The following is a 5000-nucleotide window of genomic DNA, read 5'->3' as shown; positions in this document are numbered from 1 at the left end:
AGTTTCCGGTTAAATTCTGACCAGAAACGAACTCAACTTGTGAAACTATATACTTTTGAGAAATGAGGGCTATTTTAGGAAAGGTTTTTATTTCTTGCCTTAAATGAACTAATAATCGGAATCTACAATTCCTAAGCTTCCAGAAAATATATACTTTATTGGGGGTTTTTATGAAACGTGTGACCGTGAAGCATGCAGCGATAACGCGAGGTTGCCGTTTGGGGTATACTGATTTAAAGGACGTAAAACTCATGAAATGAATTGTTATGCTGCGTTCTTCCAACAGATCAGCATTACGTTTTTCATGAAGAGATTAAATCTGTTAACGACTTCGACGCGTTTAGGTGATTAATACTGGGCAATAGTTTTGAAGTTCTTTATTTGCTTTTGTCTGTTCAGTCTGTTTTGTAGCAATAGTGCTGGTTTACGGTTTATCTGTGGATTTTCTGCAACGTGAATGCATAATTGTTGTACATTTTTTGGGCGTATGTGGTTTAATGAGTGCTGGTGTGGAAGGAGTTTTTTCGACGTAACTCTTAGATTTCGTACATGATAGAGTAAGGTAGTAGAATTTTAAGTCTGACTTTCCAAATTAAAGATAGAACCGCAAGTCATTAGGATACCGTGTTGGTGCTGGTGACTTTGTTAAGCTGAAAGCAACTAAAAATGCTGCTATAATCGTCACTTTGTTCTTAGATAGGAAGTAATGATTTTGCAAATATCATTGCTTCTGTGTGAATTAAGGATGGAGTTGTAGCTAGTTGTTGGGAAAGAATTTGCCCAGCATTGTTGTTTCCGTGTTAGCAGCCACTTTCTCGTTGCAGTATCATAGGAGTTGTCGTTCTTTAATAAACAGTAACTGTTTTCAAGTTAAGCTATGATCCTCGCATTTATGAACGATCAGTATCCCTGTTTCTGAACAGCATGTTGTCTGGGTATTAATTTCGCTACGAACGAAAGAACCATTCACCATTTTTTGATGCTTTTAGGAAGCTTGCTGCGATTTTTGCTACGCTTGGATGTTTGGAGGAAGTGTGCGGCAATTTCGCGACGCTTTAAGAACGAAGCATTCAACATTTCGGAGCGCTATTACAGTCAGTCATTATTGCAGTTTCCGAAAAACATGGTATAAGGATATTAAGGACACATTCGCAACATTTGTGAATGCTATTCTGGACGATTTTTATAGTTTTCTATGCCTATACCATATTTTAGTCGCTACTCTTTGAGAACGAAGCATACGACATTTTTGAGCAGCATAGCCTCCTTTGTTCATCGAAGTTTTTCGTTCTCTCACCACCTGACACTTCCATGGCTTCGCTGAACGAGGCATTCAACATTTCCGAGCGCTATTAGAGTCAGTCATTATTTCTGTTTCTGAATAGCATGTTGTCAGGGTATTAAGGACACATTTGCAACATTTGTGATTGCTGTTGCGGACGATGTTTATAATTTTCTATGCGTGTATCGATATTTTAGTCACTATATGTTTTGAGGAAGTGTCCGGCGATTTCGCGACGCTTTAAGAACGAAGCATTCAACATTTCGGAGCGCTATTTACAGTCAATCAGTATTGCTGTTTCTGAACAACATGGTATAAGGATATTAAGGACACATTCGCAACATTTGTGAATGGTATTCTGGTCGATTTTTATAGTTTTCTATGCGTATATCCATATTTTAGTCGCTACTCTTTGAGAACGAAGCATACAACATGCAACATTTTTGAGCAGCACAGCCTCCTTTGTTCATCGAGATTTTTCGTTCTCTCACCACCTGACACTTCCATAGCTACGCTTTAAGAACGAGGCATTCAACAATTTGGGGCGCTATTACAGTCAGTCATTATTTCTGTTTCTGAACGGCATGTACGTTGTCAGGGTATTAAGGACACATTCGCAACATTTGTGATTGCTGTTGTTGTCGATGTTTATAATTTTCTATGCATATATCGATATTTTAGTCACTATATGTTTTGAGGAAGTGTACGGCGATTTCGCGACGCTTTAAGAACGAAGCATTCAACATTTCAGAGCGCTATTACACAGATTACAGTCAGTCATTATTGCTGTTTCTGAACAGCATGTTGTCAGGGTATCAAGGACACATATTCGCAACATTTGTGAATGCTATTCTGGTCAATGTTTATAATTTTCTACGCGTATATCGATATTTTAGTCGCTACTCTTTGAGAACAAAGCATACAACATTTTTGAGCAGCAGAGCCTCCTTTGTTCATCGAAGTTTTTCTTTCTTTCACCACCTGACACTTCCAAAAGTCGGGTCGACTTTTCAAATGACGGGTCGTCACGACCTGATCGGATCGTCACGATCCGTCGAGATATTTGAAGCTGCCTCAGGCAGTTCCACTTCCGGCAGTAAATCTTACTTCCTTTTTAAACTTCACGACCCGACATCCGGTGAGTCGGGCCGTCAACAGCAATTGACGACCCGACTCAGTTCATGTATATTGGACATGTGTGTATCACAGACAAAACTCTAATGGTCATTAAATTTCTTTCTAGAGGTAATAACATTGAACAAAACAAAGAGTTTATTAATAATCTACCCTAAGTGTGTTTAGTATGTTTTCCTTTTATTTTAACGAATGTGTTCTCCATGTATAGTTTTTACATGCATATCTGTTTGGGACAAGTTAGCAGAACCTTGGGGAATCCACTCAAAAGAGACACTTGTAATACCACTGGCAGTACTAAAAACTAACATTACTCAACAAAAATAACAATATTATTTGTGTTCCTCTAATATATGTCTTACAACTAAAGGAGGCACTACATTTAGCTCTTTTGTGCACCGTCCAATTTCACAAGTCACTGGTCAACCACTAAACGAAAAGAGGAAAGCACTTAATATATGAACTAGATGAAATGGTAAATTTTGGCGATGAACATTCTCCAGACCATACTACAATGTATTTACAATGATGAAAAGGATTCTCCATGAACCAAGAGAGCTAATCTGCAGAGAATAAGAGTAGTTGATGCACTACTGCACAACCTCAGTTTCTTTATAAATCAGGTATGGCTACCTGTACCATTTCCTAAAAACAGAAACAAAGATAAAACCATTACAGAGGAAGCGCATAATGTGTAAGCACAAGGGGAAAGATAACACCTTACATTATTCAATTTTGGGCCACCAATATTGTTTCTAGCTTTCTGATTGGTTCACTCAATCTCAGTTAACAGCTCTTATACTACATATGACCTAAAATGGAAACTGATTGCGTCAAGTGTTACCACCCTGCATACTGATTGGCTTTTAATTTGTCCAAGTGTTAAGAATTAAATGAAAACTGAATAAAACAATATTATTTGTTGGATATGAGATCTCATACACAACATGAGCTCATGGACTTTCAATAATATTATTCACTATTGTCTTATGCTACAGGAATTGTATGCTTATTGGTATAATATCATGGGTGACAAATTACTCCTTAATTTAGGCGCGAAATTTCAGCGTTAATTTATAATTTCACATGTGAAATTACAAAATTGCCATGGTAACATCTCTTGTATCTCGATCAGAGCCAAGATGGCATCTAGATTTAAGACAGTGACCATTGAAGAAGTTGCGAAATTAAAAGAAGTGGCAGAAAATTTAAATACGTGAAAGAGCACAATTAACTGGGTGAGAGTTTTTGAGAAGTGGTGTGACGAAAATAGCCTTGAGAAAAACCTGGAGATGATTCTTCCCGAGCAGTTGGATAAAGTACTAGAGTGATTTTACAATTACCGGTACGGTTGTGAGCGTAATTTGTCACCCACGACATTAAAAGGTAATCAAATGGTTTTCTCGTGAAATTAGGAAATAATTTCACTTGCGTTTTGTCAAAATTCTGATAATTTCCCTCGCCTAAAGGCTGGAGAAATTATCAGATCACCTATTATACTAAAACAATTATTCACCTCAGACTTGGTGAATAAAAACCTCGACTTCGTCTCGGTTTTTATCGAGCAATAATCACCTCGCCTTCCGTGAATTATTGTTAATTATTTAGTGTTGAAGAATTTTTAGTCAGTGGTACAAATCTAAATAAAGCTGTAAGGAGTACTTTATATTATTATGATTATTATTATTATTAATAAAAAACGATTTAGATAAACATTTAAGCAAGAAAATTAACGATAGTAAAATAACATGACGTTTCGACGACTTCATGTCATCATTGTCGAATGAATAAATTAGAAATAACAGAAAGGCATATTTATAGATTTAGAAAGTGAGAAAATAAATTGGCATGAAAGCATTCAGGTAAAAAGTTTTGCGCGAATGGAATCCGTTTGCGTGTTCAGTTTCGGTCCTTTGTTCTTAATCCACAGCATTTCATAGATCAAACAATCGAGTTTGCTACGGCATTTCTTTAGGACTTTAAAGTTCTTAATTAAGTTGGTAGGTGTTAAACCGTGCGCGTCCCTGAAATGTTTTCCGATCACGGAATGTTTATGTTCCTCTACGCGTTGATGGAGATGGCGGCAAGTGAATGCTTTCATGCCAATTTATTTTCTCACTTTCTAAATCTATAAATATGCCTTTCTGTTATTTCTAATTTATTCATTCGACAATGATGACATGAAGTCGTCGAAACGTCATGTTATTTTACTATCGTTAATTTTCTTGCTTAAATTATTATTATTATTATTATTGTTATTATTATTATTACTATTTACTTATTTTTTATTATAACTATGATTATGATTATGATTATGATTGTGATTGTGATTGTTATTGTTATTGTTATTGTTATTGTTATTGTTATTGTTATTATTATTATTATTATTATTATTGCTATGTAACATCACAGGCCTAAAAGGTGCTTCTGGCCTGGTCAATTGTTTCCCTTGAGAGCCAGTAACAACAGGTTCCCGAGGGAGTCCTCTCCTGATTCCCTAAAGGGACAAAACGTTTCTTAGGAGTCTAGCCGTTCCCAACAGATTATTATTATTATTATTATTATTATTATTATTATTATTATT

Source organism: Montipora foliosa, chromosome 9, assembly GCF_036669935.1.
Source record: "Montipora foliosa isolate CH-2021 chromosome 9, ASM3666993v2, whole genome shotgun sequence".
Classification (NCBI taxonomy): domain Eukaryota; kingdom Metazoa; phylum Cnidaria; class Anthozoa; order Scleractinia; family Acroporidae; genus Montipora; species Montipora foliosa.
The sequence above is the reverse complement of the archived record's forward strand: the minus strand, read 5'-3'. Positions refer to the sequence as shown.